This window comes from Bos indicus x Bos taurus, chromosome X (assembly GCF_003369695.1).
Source record: "Bos indicus x Bos taurus breed Angus x Brahman F1 hybrid chromosome X, Bos_hybrid_MaternalHap_v2.0, whole genome shotgun sequence".
Taxonomy (NCBI): domain Eukaryota; kingdom Metazoa; phylum Chordata; class Mammalia; order Artiodactyla; family Bovidae; genus Bos; species Bos indicus x Bos taurus.
The window spans coordinates 94408237-94426751 of NC_040105.1; positions in this window are offsets into that span (position 1 = coordinate 94408237).

Here is an 18515-nt window from a genome sequence, read left to right on the forward strand (position 1 = left end):
ATTTGCATGGAATATATTTTTCCATCCTCTCACTTTCAGTCTATATGTGTCTTTAGGTCAGAAGTGGGTTTCTCATAGACAGTGTATACATGGGTCATGTTTTTGTATCCATTGAGCCAGTCTGTGTCTTTTGGTTGGAGCATTTAGTCCATTTAGATTTAAAGTAATTATTGATATATATGTTCCTAGTGCCATTTTTTAAAATTGTTTAAGGTTTGTTTTTGTAGATCTTTTTCTTCTCTTGTATTTCCTGACTACATAAGTCTCTGTAACATTTGTTGTAAAGCTGGTTTGGTGGTACTGAATTCTCTTAACTTTTGCTTGTCTGAAAAGCTTTTGATTTCTCCATCAATTTTGAATGAGATCCTTGCTGGGTAGAGTAATCTTAGTTGTAGATTTTTTCCCTTTCAGTACTTTAAATATATCCTGTCATTCCCTTCTGGCCTGCAGAGTTTCTGCTGAAAGATCAGCTGTTAAGCATATGGGGTTTTCCTTGTACATTACTTGTTGCTTTTCCCTTGCTGCTTTTAATATTCTTTCTTTGTGTTTAATTGTTGTTAGTTTGATTAGTATGTGTCTTGGCATGTTTCTCCCTGGGTTTATCCTGTATGGGACTTTTTGTGCCTCTTGGACTTGATTGACTATTTCCGTTTCCATTTTGGGGAAATTTTTAACTATAATTTCTTCAAAAGTTTTCTTGTATCCTTTATTTTTCTTTTCTTCTTCTGGGATCCTTATAATTCAAATGTTGGTACATTTAATATTGTCCCAGAGATCTCTAAGACTATCCTCAGTTCTTTTCATTCTTTTTACTTTATTCTGCTCTTCAGCAGTTATTTCCACCATTTTATCTTCCAGCTCACTGATCCCTTCTTCTGCTTCAGATATTCTGCTATTGATTCCTTCTAGAGTATTTTTAATTTCAGTAATTGTGCTGTTTTTCTCTTGTGTATGTTTATTCTTTAATTCTTCTAGGTCTTTGTTAACTGATTCTTGCATTTTCTCCATTTTATTTTTTTTTCTTTTTATTTTTTATTTATTTATTTATTTTTTTTACATTTTATTTTCAAGGTTTTGAATCAACATTACTATCATTATTCTGAATTCTTTTTCAGGGAGGTTGCCTATTTGCTCTTCATTTATTTAGACTTGTATGTTTCTAGTTTGTTCCTTCATTTGTGCAGTATTTCTCTGCCTTTTTATTATTTTTTTAACTTATTGTGTTTGAGGTCTCCTTTTCCCAGACTTCAAGATTGAATTCCTTCTTTCTTTTGGTTTCTGCTCTTGTAAGTTTGGTCCAGTGGTTTGTGTAAGCTTCATGTAGAGTGTAACTCGTGCTTGTGTTCTGGTGGGAAGAGGGGAGGTGTTTTTTTTTTCCCCTCTGATGGGCAGGGCTGAATGAGGTGGTAATTCTGTCTGCTGATGATTGGGTTCATATTTTGTCTTTATTCTTTGGATGAAGCATCCTGCACAGGGTGCTACTGGTAGTTGGGTGATACTGGGTCTTGTATACAAGTGGTTGCCTTTGTGGGAGTTCTCACTATTTGATACTCCTTAGGGTTAGGAGTTCTCCAATAGTCTAGGGTCTTGAGGTCAGCACTCCCACTCCAAAGGCTCAGGGCTTCATCTCTGACCAGGAACGAAGATTCCACAGGTGGTTTGTTATGGCATTAAATGGGATTAAACAAATACCCAAAATGAGAAACCAAAGACGAACCCCAGACAAATGGCAATCACAAAATTAGTCAAATGCTCATTAATATAATGGAATATACACACATACATATACACCCATAAGCAAAATCAAAACAGTCCAACAAAAATAAAGTACAGTAGATTGACCTGGTGAACAAAGGAAACCAAAAATAATATCAACTAGTTAAGAACAAAACTAACTAAAGCACAAACTGGAAAATGAATCTAAGGCAAGGTATGAGCTGGGGAATAAAGCAACAAAAACAAAACTAACAAATATGGTGAGAAAAAGAAATAAAAGAAAGAAAGAATAGAATTGCAAAGTTAAATAGAGGTAGATAGAGATTTATATATATTAAAGATTAACTACAAGGGAAAATGAACAGTAGGAAAAGCAAACAAAGGAATAAATGTAGAAAAATGAATGCTTTAAAAATTTAAAAATTAAAATTAAAAAATAGGAAAAAAAGGGAAAACTCTACAGAACTGCAAAAGGCCTATGCAGAGGCAGAGTTTATAACAGAAATAAAATCTGTGCTTGAAAAAATATCTCAAAAGCTTAAATATATTTCATAGTGCTAGTAAAATCAACAACTAAAACAGACTGGGGGAAAAAAAAGAAAAAAATAAATGAAAAAAATCCAAATGAAACTACAGAACAAGTCAAAATATAAGAATAATAAATGTTTTCCTTGGGTCTCTGCTGTCAGTGTCCTTTTCCTCACTGGGAGTCACAGTCCACCTCACCGCCCTAGGATGCCCTCCAACACTGCACTGGTCTCTGGACCTGCTGTGGGGGCAGCTCAGACTCGAATCTGGTCCTACTCTGTGTTCTTGCCTCCAATGTTCACAGCTGGTAGAACTGGTGCATTTTTTTTTTGTGGGAGCTCTCAATGTCATTTTATATATTCCATAGACACAGAGTCTTCCTAGTTGATTGTGTGGATTTAATTTGCAGCTTGTACAGCTGGTGGGAAGATTTTGGGTCCTCTTTCTTAGCCACACTGCCCCTGGGTTTCAATTGTGATTTTATTTTCACCTTTGCATGTGGGTCATCCACTGGGATTTGCTCCTGAGGCTGCCCTGGAGGACTTGGGTCTGCCCCAGTGAGGGCCAGGTGTGGAGGTGGTACAGTTGCTTGGGTTACAGGGGCTCTGGCAGCACCAGGCACTCAGGGGAGTTGGAGGCTAGGGCAGCAAGAAATATAGAAGGGTATGGCAACCCACTCCAGTATTCTTGCCTGGAGAAACCCTCTGACAGGGAAGCCTGGCAGGCCACAGTCCACAGGGTTGCAGAGTTGGACACAACCAAAGCAACCCTGTGTGCATAGATGCAAGGTTGTTTTTTTCAGGTGGCAGCTCTGGTCCAGTGAAGGTTGAGTGTGAAGGTGGCACAGCTCCTTGGGTCTTGGGGATCCTGCCGGAACCAAGTGTGCAGGGACATGGACTGCCTCAGCCACAGGAGTTATGGCCCTATCAGAGTCTTTTTTTTTAGTCTCAGAGCTTCCTTCGTGGCTCAGCTGGTAAAGAATTCACCTGCAATTCAGGAGAAGGGAATGGCAATCCACTCCAGTATTTCGTACCTGGAGAATCCCATGGACAGAGGAGTCTGGCAGGCTACAGTCCGTGGGGTTGCAAAGAGTTGGACACGACTGAGCGACTAACACACACACTGGCTGCTGGCGATCAGAAGGCCTCTTTGGCTAGTCTTTCTGCATTACTCTGCCTGTTCAGGCACTTAGAGGGTTCCCTTGCCTGGGGTCCTTCTCTATTGTTCAGTGCATCTGGCACATAAAGGGGCCCCCCTGGCTAGGGTCTTACTCTGTTGTTCCGCATGTCAGGTGTTTGAAGGGCCAGCCTCTCTATTGTTCAGCTGCAAGTGCTGACATGTGGGGAGAGAGAGGCTATGGTGAAGGCTCCCTCCCCCTACATATGACTCAGTAGTATCACTTTGCTTCCATGGCTGCCTGGCTTTCCTCCACAGGCATTTTCCACAACAGTCTCCTGCCTCATATCCCCTCGGGCCATCTCCCAGCAGTCAACAGCAGCTCTTGCCCTGGAATTGCTCCACAATCCCTATGCTACAGCTCCCAGCCTCTGTGCCTTCTAGGGGACCCACATCCCTGACTGGGGTATGTATGGCTGCGGCAAGAATTGTCTGTGTGATTCTCATTCCATTTAGGCTATCACAAATCAGCTGTTTAACTTTCAGCCTCAATTGTTTCTTCTCTGACCCAGACAATTCTCCCAATGTGGGGATTGGACCCCTGTTTCAGTTCCCCCACGCTCCAAGGGCAGATCCAGTCCTACTAACACTCCTATTTTTCCCCCTAGTTTCTTTGGCCTACTGAGTTTTGTGTGGTTCTATATATTCTTTTCTGGTGGTCAGGTGCACCTGCCTGCTCTCAGCTGGTGTTCTGCAAACACTTCTGTGTCTGAAGGTGTATTCCTGATGTATCCATGGAGAGATATGTATTCCACGTCCATCTATTCCTCTGCCATCTTGGAAATCCAATGAGTTTTGTAGATAAGATCACTGACTCAATGGACATGGATTTAAGCAAACTCTGGGAGATAGTGGAGGAAAGAGGAGCCTGGTGTGATGCAGTCCATGGGGTCACAAAGAGTTGGACATGACTGAGCGAGTGAATAACACTATAAATGAAGATAGGTCAAGATGGGGTAAAAACATTTCCAGGTTTCCTGAATCCAGTCTGGGTTCTTCCCCTGACTTGATATGTACAACTTGCCAATTTTACCACATTATTTCCCCTTTTAGATGATGGAATTCGAGGGATCAAGATCTGACTGTGATATAGCTGCTTGGGAGTAACACATTTATATCAGTACAATTTCATCAACTTCTCTTGATTGAGAGGGTAACAGGCAGGAAGGCCAGGGGTCTCCAAATGGAGGAAATAGGCTGCAAGTGTCAGACATTTTTATCTCTCTTAAGTGGCAGGAGGAAATAAACTAGTGATATTTTTTTCCTCTCTATACAAATTTAAAAGGAGTTTTCTCTTAAGATGCTGTGTTGCCATAATGACACTTGGTTTCACCTGAAGTTAACTATTTGAAAACCTAGAGTTAACCAATACATTTTTCTTATGGAAATGTTTGTCTTAAGCTATGTTAATGTACTACGAATTTACCTCAAACTCTGTCTTAAGTTGGTTCTGCCTAATGGCTCAGAACCTACTTGATAAACCAGTATGTTATACTCAGATATTGTTCCCCTAATCTATGTAAATGAAACTATTTGTATGGTGATCTGCCCTTCTACAAGGTTCAAGTTAATCATTTTATGGCCTGGGATGAGTTGTCTGGTGTCAAGATTATCCCAAAATGCATCTTATGGATGAGGGGCCTGGTGCCATTCTGAGTTTTAAGACATTCCTTTCTTTCATGAACAGACTGCTAGTGATTATATAACATCCAGCTGAAGACTAGCAGGGGGGTACTCTTTCTGCCCCCTTCTGATGCCTAGGTCAGAAGCTTTCTCTATCTCCTTTATACTTTAATAAAACTTTATTACACAAAAGCTCTGAGTGATCAAGCCTCGTCTCTGGCCCCGGATTGAATCCTTCTCCTCCAGAGACCAAGAATCCCGGCCTCTTTGTGTCGTTCAGCAACAACCTTTCATGATGAGATGAGGAAAGGGAAATGAAAACCCCTACACTGTGATAAGGGTTGAAATGCAGGACTGATATTGAAAGGTTGTTGCTGAGCCATGAAGGATGCCGGAATTCTTGGCCTCCGGAGGACAGGAATTCAATCCAGGGCCAGTGATGAGGCTTGATTGCTCAGAGCTTTTGTGTGATAAAGTTTTATTAAAGTATAAAAGAGATAGACAAAGCTTCTGACACAGACATCAGAAGAGGGCAGAAAAAGTGCTCCTTGCTAGTCTTTAGCCAGATGTTATATAGCTACTCAGTTCTGTTCAGTCGCTCAGTCGTGTCCGACTCTTTGTGACACCATGGACCACAGCACGTCAGGCCTCCCTGTCCAACAACAACTCCCAGAGTTTACTCAAACTCATGTCCATTGAGTTGGTGATGCCATACAACCATCTCATCCTCTGTCGTCCCCTTCTCCTCCTGCCTTCAATCTTTCCCAGCATCAGGGTCTTTTCAAATGAGTCAGCTCTTCGCATCAGGTGGCCAAAGTATTGGAGTTTCAGCTTCAGCATCAGTCTTTCCAATGAACACTCAGGACTGAGCTCCTTTAGGATGGACTGATTGGATCTCCTTGCAGTCCAAGGACTCTCAAGTGTCTTCTCCAACACCACAGTTCGAAAGCATCGATTCTTTGGCACTCAGCTTTCTTTATAGTCCAACTCTCACATCCACACATGACTACTGGAAAAACCATAGCCTTGACTAGACAGACCTTTGTTGGCAAAGTAATGTCTCTGCTTTTTAATATGCTGTCTTGGTTGGTCATAACTTTCCTTCCAAAGAGCAAGTGTCTTTTAATTTCATGGCTGCAGTCACCGTCTGCAGTAATTTTGGAGCCCCCCAAAATAAAGTCAGCCACTGTTTCCCCATTTATTTGCCATGAAGTGATGGGATCAGGTGCCATGATCTTAGTTTTCTGAATGTTGAGCTTTAAGCCAACTTTTTCACTCTCCTCTTTCATTTTCATCAAAAGGCTCTTTAGTTCTTCTTCACTTCTGCCATAAGGGTGGTGTCATCTGCATATCTGAGGTTATTGATATTTCTCCCAGCAATCTTGATTCTAGCTTGTGCTTCATCCAGCCCAGCATTTCTCATGATGTACTCTGCATATAAGTTAAATAAGCAGGGTGACAATATACAGCCTTGACGTACTCCTTATCCTATTTGGAACCAGTTTGCTGTTTCATGTCCAGTTCTAACTGTTGCTTCCTGACCTGAATTCAGATTTCTCAAGAGGCAGGTCAGATGGTCTGGTATTCCCATCTCTTTCAGAATTTTCCACAGTTTGTGCTGATCCACACAGTCAAAGGTTTTGGCATAGTCAATAATGCAGTAGTAGATGTTTTTCTGGAACTCTCCTGCTTTTTCCATGATCCAGCAGATGTTGGCAATTTGATCTCTGGTTCCTCTGCCTTTTCTAAATCCAGCTTGAACATCTGGAAGTTCACGGTTAACGTATTGCTGAAGCCTGGCTTGGAGAATTTTGAGCATTACTTTACTAGCGTGTGAGATGAGTGTAATTGTGTGGTGGTTTGAGCATTCTTTGACATTGGCTTTCTTTGGGATTGGAATGAAAACTGACCTTTTCCAGTCCTGTGGCCACTGTTGAGTTTTCCAAATTTGCTGGCATATTGAGTGCAGCACTTTCACAGCATCATCTTTCAGGATTTGAAATAGCTCAACTGGAATGCAATCACCTCCACTAGCTTTGTTTGTAGTGATGCTTCCTAAGGCCCACTTGACTGCACATTCCAGGATGTCTGGCTCTAGGTGAGTGATCACACCATCATGATTATCTGGGTCTTGAAGATCTTTTTTGTATAGTTCTTCTGTGTATTCTTGCCACCTCTTCTTAATATACTCTGCTTCTGTTAGGTCCATAATATTTCTGTCCTTTATTGTGCCCATCTTTGCATGAAATGTTCCTTTGGTATCTCTAATATTAGATCTCTAATCTTTCCCATTCTATTGTTTTCCTCTAATTCTTTGCACTGATCACTGAGGAAGGATTTCTTATCTCTCCTTGCTATTCTTTGGAACTCTGCATTCAAATGGGTGTATCTTTCCTTTTCTCCTCTGGTTTTTGGTTCTCTTTTCACAGCTATTTGTAAGGCCTCCTTCAGACAGCCATTTTGCTTTTTTGCATTTCTTTTTCTTGGGGATGGTCTTGATCCCTGTCTCCTGTACAATGTCACCAACCTCTGTCCATAGTTCATCAGGCACTCTGTCTATCAGATCTAGTCCCTTAAATCTATTTCTCACTTTCACTGTATAATCATAAGGGATTTGATTTAGGTCATACCTGAATGGTGTAGTGGTTTTCCCTACTTTCTTCAATTTAAGTCTGAATTTGGCAATAAGGAGTTGATCTGAGACACAGTCAGCTCCTGGTCTTGTTTTTGCTGATTGTATAGAGTTTCTCCATCATTGGCTGCAAAGAATGTAATCAGTCTGATTTTGGTGTTATCATCAAAATCAGTATGATTTTGGTGATAGCCATCACATGGTGATGTCCATGTGTAGTCTTCTCTTCTGTTGTTCGAAGAGGGTGTTTTCTATGACCAGTGTGTTCTCTTGGCAAAACTCTATTAGCCTTTGCCCTGCTTCATTCTTCACTCCAAGACCAAATTTGCCTGTTACTCCAGGTATTTCTTAACTTCCTACTTTTGCATTCCAGTCCCCTATAATGAAAAGGACATCTTTTTTGGGTGTAGTTCTAAAAGGTCTTGTAGGTCTTCATAGAACCATTCAACTTCAGCTTCTTCAGCATTACTGGTCAGGGCATAGACTTGGATTACTGTGATATTGAATGGTTTGCCTTGGAAATGAACAGAAATCATTCTGTCATTTTTGAGATTGCATCCAAGTACTGCATTTCAGACTCTTTTGTTGACTCTGATGGCTACTCCATTTCTCCTAAGGGATTCTTGCCCACAGTAGTAGATACAATGGTCATCGGAGTTAAATTCACCCATTCTAGTCCATTTTAGTTTGCTGATTCCTAAAATGTTGACATTCACTCTTGTCATCTCCTGTTTGACCACTTCCAATTTGCCTTGATTCATGGCCCTAACATTCCAGGTTCCCATGCAATATTGCTCTTTACAGCATCGGACCTTGGTTCTATCACCAGTCACATCCACAACTGGGTGTTGTTTTTGCTTTGGCTCCATCTCTTCATTCTTTTTGGAGTTATTTCTCCACTGATCTCCAGTAGCATATTGGGGACCTACTGACCTGGGGAGTTCATCTTTCAGTGTCCTATCTTTTTGTCTTTTCATACTGTTCATGGGGTTCTCAAGGCAAGAATACTGAAATGGTTTGCCATTCTCTTCTCCAGTGGACCACATTTTGTCAGAACTCTCCATCAAGACCCGTCCGTCTTGGGTGGCCCCACACAGCATGGCTTAGTTTCATTGAGTTAGACAAGGCTGTGGTCCATGTGATTAGATTGGTTAGTTTTCTGTGATTGTGGTTTCAGTGTGTCTGCCCTCTGATGCCCTCTTTCAGTGCCTACTCTCTTACTGGGTTTTCTCTTACCTTGGACATGGGGTATCTCTTCACGGCTGCTCCAGCAAAGTGCAGCCACTGCTCCTTACCTTGGACATGGGGTATCCCCTCATAGCCGCTGCAACTGACCTTGGATATAGTATATCTCCTCTTGGCCGCTCCCTGCTCCAGAGCCGCACAGCTACTAGAAGGCTGCTAAGTCAAAAAAGGAAATATCTCAAAACTCAGAGACTGGCACCAGGCCCCTCTCCCACAACATGCATTTTGAAATAACATTGGCACAAGGTGAGTTGCTCGGGGCCATAAAATGATTGACTTGAATCTTGAAGAAAGGCACTTTTCTAAGCAAATATATAGTTTCATTAGCATAGATTAAGAGAATAATTGGATGAGTAAAACACTGGTTTGTTGAGCCATTATAGGTTCTGAATCTCTTAAATGGAATGGATTTGAAGAAAGACAGAGTCTAGGGTAAATACATAGTTCATTAATGTAGCTTAAGAAAAACATTTCCATAAGAAAAACACATTGGTTAGCTCAAGGTTTGAGAAAAGTTAAGTCAGGTGGAATCAGGTGTCATCATGGCAACACAGAATTTTAAAAGAAACCTTTAAATTTTGTATAGAGAAGGAAAATAATCTGACACTTGCAGTTTGTTTCCTCCTGCCGCTTAAGAGAGATGAAAAATGGCTGACACTTGCAACCTATTTGCTCCCTTTGGAGACCCCTAGCCATCCTGCCTGTTACCCTCTCAATACCATTAGGCTTTCAAGGCAGGTATACACAGACAAAAAAGCACAAGCTCGGAAATCACAGATGGGAGTAGGGAATGCAAACAAGGAATCAAGTATCAAATTTAGAAGCACTTTATGTCAGACAGTGTGGTAAAATTATCTATATTAGATTTTAATAGTGTCTAGGATGAATTTTGTAATCTCTATGGTGACCACTAAAATAACAGTAAAAATGTATCATCAACAAGGTAATAGAGAGGGAAAACAGAATTTAAAAAATATTAAGCAATCCAAAAAAGAGCAAGAGAGAAGAGAAAGAGCAATACAAAATAGACAGAACAAATAATGAGATGGTGATTTAAGCCCAAATATACCACTCATTTATTGGTAAACATACTAAATATTCCTATCAAAAGACAAAACTTGTCAGTGGGTTTTTTTAAAAGTTATGATTTGCTGCTTAGAAGAGATTCACTTTCAGTATCAAGCCACAGAAGGCTGAAAGTGGAAAAATGGAAAAACATATACCATGCAAATATTAACAAGAGAAATCTGATGTAGCAATGGCAATATCAGATAAAGTAGATTTTAAAGCAAGGAGCGTCAGTAAAGACAAAAAGAGACATTTCATAGCTGTTAACATTTTATTTTATAAGTATATATATCCATCTAGAGTTTTCCCTGTTCATTTATATACATGTGTGTGTGTATACACATGTATTTGAACTAAAAACTCATACATATCATCCCTTTACCTATTTTTACTTAAAAAATGTATTTCCACTGGAAACTTTTGGTTCTCTTATAGTTTGTAAAGGCAACACTGTACTCTATGATATGACAGTATCATGACTTCTTTAACCTATTCCCTATTGAATATTCAAGTTGTTTAGCATTATAAATAACACTGCAATGAGCATTTTTATGAATATATGTTTGTCCATTTGTTTTATCATTTTGGCAGAATGTTGTTCCAGAAATTAAATTCTTGGATTCAAAGGTATACACATTTTAAAAACGTTCTAATATGCATTCAACAAACTTTATTAGTTTATACTCCTGACAATTATGTAAGTGCTGGCAAAGGTTAAAAAAAAAACTGAAGCAACATAAAAAGACCATGAAGAGGGAAAACTTTAAGTAAATTAGGTTAAATTTATGTAATAAGGCTGACAAAAAGATTGAGGTCTGCATATCCCGATGGAAAGACACTTAGGGAATGCCACTATTTGCTTATTTTCTGTTAAACTATCTGTTTATGTGTCACTGCGTGCAAATGCCACAAGAATACATTCTAGTACAACATTCAAACCCAGAAAAAGCATTAGTACTGCTTTAATGCCACTGTCCTCATCAAAGCACAGTTACCTCTCCAGTTTATAAACTTTTTAAAATGCTTTTCTACACATTACACATACATGTCTTATTAAAACATATAAATGAGTCTCTTCAGTAAGTGGTGCTGGAAAAACTGGACAGCTACATGTAAAAGAATGAAATGAGAACATTCTCTAACAACATACACAAAAATAAACTCAAAATTATTTAAAGACCTAAATGTAAGACCGGATGCTATAAAACTCCTACAGGAAAGCGTAAGCAGGGCACTCTTTGACATAAATCACAGCAATATCTTTTTGGGATCTGTCTCCTGGAGTAATGGAAATAAAAACAAAGACAAACAAATGAGACCTAATTGAACTTAAAAGCTCTTGACAGTAAAGGAAACCACCGACAAAATGGAGACAGCCTACAGAATAGGAGAAAATACTTGCAAATGAAGTGACCGACCAAGGATTAATCTCCAAAGTATACAAACGGCACTTGTAGCTCCATATCAAAAAAACAAACAACTCAATCACAAGAAAATCTAAATAAACATTTCTCCAAAGAAGTCCTTTTGGGTTTCCAAAAGGCACATGAAAAGATGCCCAACATCACTAATTGTTAGAGAAATGCAAATCAAAGCTACAATGAGGTATTATCTCACACTGGTCAGAATGGCCACCATCAAAAACATCTACAAACAATAAATGGTGGAGAGGGTGAGCATGGGTTCCTTAAAGAAAACTAAAAAACAGAGCCACCGTGTGTGTGCTTAGTCGCTCAATCATATCTGACTCTTTGCAACCCCATGGACTAAGCCCTCCAGGCTCCTCTGTCCATGGGGATTCTAAATATGACCCAGAAATTCCAGTCCCAAGCATGTACTGAAAGGAAAAATGCACCCCAATGTTCATTGCAGTGCTGTTTACAATAGCCAGGACTATTCATTTAGGATGAAAGCATCCTAAATGTCCATAGGCAAATGAATAGACAAAGAAGATGTGGTACATATCTACAATGGAATATTACTCAGCCACATAATAGGATAAAATAATGTCATTTGCAATAACATGGATGGACCTAGAGATTATCATACTGGGTGAAGTAAGTAACACAGAGAAAAACAATCTATGATATTGCTTATGTGTGGAACAAAAAAAAATGGTACAAATGAACTCATTTACAAAATAGACTCAGATATAGAAAACAAACATGGTTATCAAAGGGGTGTAGCGGGAGAAATTAGGAGTTTGGGATTAAAACATGCATACTACTACATATAAAATGTGAGTTAAAAGAATAATCTCTTACTTTTTTAAACATCTTATATTGCCACTAATTACTAATTTACAGTGTGCACGAGAACATGGAGAAAGTGGTTCTGTCATGTGCTTGAGGGGAGTGTAAACTGCCTAGTCTTTCTGGAGGGCACTTTGGTGGTATATTCACTAAATATATAAAATCTCACATCTTTCTTTTGCCAGTGTCAGATGTATTAAAATCTCTTACCCTTAGTTGAATAATTTTTTTTTGTAGTAGAATGTCCTAAAGCAAGACCACCTGTGGGCAAAGCTGTACATACCAGGTTGTTCATTGTTACCTTATTTTTATTAGCTCCAGACTCAGAACAATTTCATGTACATTAATGGGGGGATGAAGGTGGAAGTAAATAAGCAACAATGTAAACAAGCTGTGGAAAAGTATGCAGCAGTTAAAAAGAATAAAGCAATATTATATGTACTGGTTCATGTACATTATATGTATAAACTCTCTGAGATATAATTTTAAGTGGAAAAAAAAGAAATCGGGGAATTCCTTGGCAGTCCAGTGTTTAGAAATCTGTGCATTCACTGTTTTTTTTTTTTTAATTTAATTTTATTTTTTAACTTTACAATATTGTATTGGTTATGGTGTGGGTTCAATTCCTGGTCAGGAAACTAGGATCAAAGCCTCATGGCACACACACACACACAAAAGGGCTTGTGAAACAGCATTTTAAATATGATCCCAAATATATATATATATATATATATATATATATATATATATATATATACACATACATACTGCTACTGCTGCTAAGTCGCTTCAGTCGTGTCCGACTCTGTGCGACCCCATAGACGGCAGCCCACCAGGCTTCCCCGTCCCTGGGATTCTCCAGGCAAGAACACTGGAGTGGGTTGCCATTTCCTTCTCCAATGCATGAAAGTGAGAAGGGAAAGTGAAGCCGCTCAGTCGTGTCTGACTCTGTGCGATCCCATAGATGGCAGCACACCAGGCTCCTCCATCCATGGGATTTTCCAGGCAAGAGTACTGGAGTGGGGTGCCACTGCCTTCTCCGATATATATATATATATATATATATATTTTTTTTTTTTTATTGAAATATAGTTGATTTACAATGTTGTGTTAGTTTCAGGTGTATAGCAAATTGAGATATATATGTTCTTTTTTAGATTCTTTCCCATTGTTAGTTATTACAAGATATTGAGTATAGTTCCCTGTGCTATACAGAAGATATGATTGTTATCTATTTCATATATTGTTGTGGTTGCTTAATCACTAAGTCATGTCTGACTCTTTTGTGACCCCATGGACTGTAGCCCACCAGGCTTCTCTGTCCATGGGATTCTCCAGGCAAGAACACTGGAGTAGGTTGCTATTTCTGTCTTCAGGGGATCTTCCCAACCTAGGGATCAAACTCATTTCCTGTTTGGCAGGCAGATTCTTTACCACTGAGCCACATGGGAAGCCATTTTGTAAGTAGTAGTATGCATGTTTTAATCCCAAACTCCTAATTTATCCCTCTACATCCCTTTGGTAACCATAAGTTTGTTTTCTATATCTGTGAGTCTGTTTTGTAAATGAGTTCATTCGTACCATTTTTTTAAGATTCCACATATAAGTGATATCATATGATATTTGTCTTTATCTGATTTACTTCACTTAGTAGGATAATCTCTGGGTCCATCCATATTGCTGCAAATGGCAATATTTCATTCATTTTCTACTATTGAGTACTATTGCATTGTGTATCTGTACCACATCTTCTTTGTCCATTCATCTGGCAATGGACACTTATGTTGCTGCCATGTCTTGGCTGTTGTAAATAATGCTGCTCTGAATATTAGGGTGCATATATCTTTTTGAATTATAGATTTTTCCAGGTATATGTCCAGGAGTGGAACTGCTCAATCATATGCTGATTCTATTTCTTGTTTTTTTTAAGCAACGTCCATAGTGGCTGCACTAACTTACATTCCAACCAATAGTGTAAGAGTGTTCCTTTTTCTCTACACTGTCTCCAACATTTATTATTTGTAAACTTTGAAAAAATTATTGAAATATATTTGATTTACTAGGTTGTGTTAGTTTCTGCTGTACAGCAAAGTGAATCAGTCATCCATATACATATATCCACTCTCTTTGGAATTCTTTCCCCATGTACATCATTACAGAGTATTGAGAAGAGTTCCCTGTGCTATACAGTACATCCTTATTAGTTACTTATTTTGTATATAGTACGGTGTATATATCAACCCCAATCTCCCAATTTATCCCTCTCCCCTCTTTCCCCCTGGTAACCATAAGTTTGTTTTCTATATCTGTAACTACTCTATGTTTTTTAAAAATATGTTTTTGTTGTGTTTTATTTTTTGGCCATGCCACATGGCATGTGGGATCTCAGTTCCCTGAATAGGGATCAAACTCATGCCCCCTGCATTGGAAGCGTGGAGTCTTAACTGCTGGACTGTCAGGGAAGTCCATCTATTTTTGTTTTGTTGATAAATTCATTTATATTATTTTTTTAGATTTTGCATATAAGCGGTATCATAGATTTGTTTTCTCTGTCTGACTTACTTCACTCGGTATGATAATCTCTGGTCCATCCGTGTTCTGCAAATGACGTTATTTCGTTCTATTTCATGGCTAATAGTCCATTGTAGATATGTACCACATCTTCTTATCCATTCCTCTGTCAATGAACATTTAGGTTGCTTCCATGTCCTGGCTATTGTAAATAGTGCTGCAATGAATATTGGGGTGCATTAAATTTTCAAATTATGATTTTTCTCTGGATAGATGCCCAGAAGTGGGATTGCAAGATCCCATGGAAGCTCTATTTTTAGTTTATAAGGAACTTCCATACTGCTCTCCATAATGGTTGTATGAATTTACTTTCCCACCAACAGTTGTGGGAGGGTTTGCTTTTCTCCACACCCTCTCCAGCATTTTATTATTTATAGATTTTTTTGATGATGGCCATTCTGATTGGTGTGAGATGATACCTCATTGTAGCTTTGATTTGCATTTCTCTTGCCAACATCTCTTGGATAATCGAAAAAACAAGAGAATTCCAGAAAAAATCTACTACTGCATTATTAACTATGCCAAAGCCTTTGACTGTGTGGATCACAATAAACTGGAAAATTCTTTAAGAGATGGGAATACCAGACCATCTAAACTGCCTCCTGAGAAATCTGTATACAGGAATCTATCTGTAAGCAACAGTTAGAACTAGACATGGAACAACAGACTGGTTCCAAATCGAGAAAGGAATACATCAAGGCTATATATTGTCACCCTGCTTATTTAAGTTATATGCAGAGTACATCATGTGAAATGCTGGTGTGGATGAAGCACAAGTTGGAATCAAGATTTCCAGGAGAAATATCAATAACCTCAGATATGCAGATGACACCACCCTTATTGCAGAAAGCGAAGAACTAAAGAGCCTCTTGATGACAGTGAAAGAGGAAAGTGAAAAGGTTGGCTAAAAGCTCAACATTCAGAAAACTAAGATCATGGCATCCAGTCCCATCAATTCATGGCCAATAGATGGGGAAACAGTGGAAACAGTGGTAGACTTTATTTTTTTGGACCCCAAAATTACTGCAGATGGTGACTGCAGCCATGAAATTAAAAGACACTTGCTCCTTGGAAGGAAAGTTATGACCAACCAAGACAGCATATTAAAAAGCAGAGACATTACTTTGCCAACAAAGGTCTGTCTAGTCAAGGCTATGGTTTTTCCAGTAGTCATGTATGGATGTAAGAGTTGGACTATGAAGAAAGCTGAGCACTGAAGAATTGATGCTTTTGAACTGTGGTATTGGATAAGACTCTTGAGAGTCCTTGGACTGCGGGGAGATCCAACTGGTTAATCCTAAGTGAAATCAGTCCTGAATATTCATTGGAAGGACTGATGCTGAAGCTGAAACGCCAATACTTTGGCCACCTGATGCAAAAAACTGACTCATTGGAAAAGACTGATGCTGAGAATGATTGAAGGCAGGAGGAAAAGGGGACAACAAAGGTTGAGATGGTTTGATGGCATCACTAACTCCATGAACATGAGTTTGAGTAAGGTCCGGGAGTTGGTGATGGACAGAGAAGCCTGGTGTGCTGCAGTCCAAGGGGTCACAAAGAGTCAGACATGACTGAGCAACTGAACTGAACTGAACAATTAGTGATGTTGAGCATCTTTTCATGTGCCTTTTGGCCACCCAAAAGGACTTCTTTGGAGAAATGTCTATTTAGATCTTCTTGTGATTGGGTTGTTTGTTTTTTTGATGTGGAGCTACAAGTGCCGTTTGTATACTTTGGAGATTAATCCTTTATCGGTCACTTCATTTGCAAGTATTTTCTCCTATTCTGTAGGCTGTCTCCATTTTGTCGGTGGTTTCCTTTACTGTCAAGAGCTTTTAAGTTCAATTAGGTCTCATTTGTTTATTTTTGTTTTTATTTCCATTACTCCAGGAGACAGATCCCAAAAAGATATTGCTGTGATTTATGTCAAAGAGTGCCCTGCTTACGCTTTCCTGTAGGAGTTTTATAGCATCAGGTCTTACATTTAGGTCTTTAAATAATTTTGAGTTTATTTTTGTGTATGTTGTTAGAGAATGTTCTCATTTCATTCTTTTACATGTAGCTGTCCAGTTTTTCCAGCACCACTTACTGAAGAGACTCATTTATATGTTTTAATAAGACATGTATGTGTAATGTGTAGAAAAGCATTTTAAAAAGTTTATAAACTGGAGAGGTAACTGTGCTTTGATGAGGACAGTGGCATTAAAGCAGTACTAATGCTTTTTCTGGGTTTGAATGTTGTACTAGAATGTATTCTTGTGGCATTTGCACGCAGTGACACATAAACAGATAGTTTAACAGAAAATAAGCAAATAGTGGCATTCCCTAAGTGTCTTTCCATCGGGATATGCAGACCTCAATCTTTTTGTCAGCCTTATTACATAAATTTAACCTAATTTACTTAAAGTTTTCCCTCTTCATGGTCTTTTTATGTTGTTTCAGTTTTTTTTTAACCTTTGCCAGCACTTACATAATTGTCAGGAGTATAAACTAATAAAGTTTGTTGAATGCATATTAGAACGTTTTTAAAATGTGTGTACCTTTGAATCCAAGAATTTAATTTCTGGAACAACATTCTGCCAAAATGATAAAACAAATGGACAAACATATATTCATAAAAATGCTCATTGCAGTGTTATTTATAATGCTAAACAACTTGAATATTCAATAGGGAATAGGTTAAAGAAGTCATGATACTGTCATATCATAGAGTACAGTGTTGCCTTTACAAACTATAAGAGAACCAAAAGTTTCCAGTGGAAATACATTTTTTAAGTAAAAATAGGTAAAGGGATGATATGTATGAGTTTTTAATTCAAATTCATTTTGATATTTGGCAAAACTAATACAATTATGTAAAGTTTAAAAATAAAATAAAATTTAAAAAAAAAAGAAAAAAAAACAAATACATGTGTATACACACACACACACATATAAATGAACAGGGAAAACTCTAGATGAATATATATACTTATAAAATAAAATGTTAACAGCTGTGAAATGTCTCTTTTTGTCTTTACTGATGCTCCTTGCTTTAAAATCTACTTTATCTGATGTTGCCATTGCTACATCAGATTTCTCTTGTTAATATTTGCATGGTATATCTTTTTCCATTTTTTCCCTTTCAGCCTTCTGTGGCTTGATATTGAAGGTGAATCTTTTCTAAACAGCATATAGTTATTTTTTAAAAATCCAGTCTGACAAGTTTTGTCTTTTGATTGGAATGTTTAGGCTGTTTACCAGTAAATTAGAGGCATATTTGCACTTAAATCTATAATCTTATTATTTGATTATTTGTTCTGCCTATTTTGTATTGCTCTTCCTCTTTTCTCTTGCTTAGTAATTTTTAAATTCTGTTTTCCCTCTCTATTACCTTGTTAATTATACTTTTTTCACTGTAATTTTAGTGGTCACTCTGGAGATTACAAAATTCATTAAAGTCTAAATATAGATAACTTTACTACACTGTCCGACATAAAGAACTTCTAAATTTAATACTTGATTCCTTGCTTGCATTCCCTACTCCCATTGTGATTTTGAAGCTTGTGCTTTTTTTGTCTGTGTATACTTGCCTTGAAAGCCTAATGATATCAGTCCTATATTTCAGCCCTTTTTCATAACATAGGGGTTTTTATTGATGAACTTTTTATGTTTCATTTTTTTTAACCTTTGCAAGCACTGCAAGAGATACCCTATTGTACGTA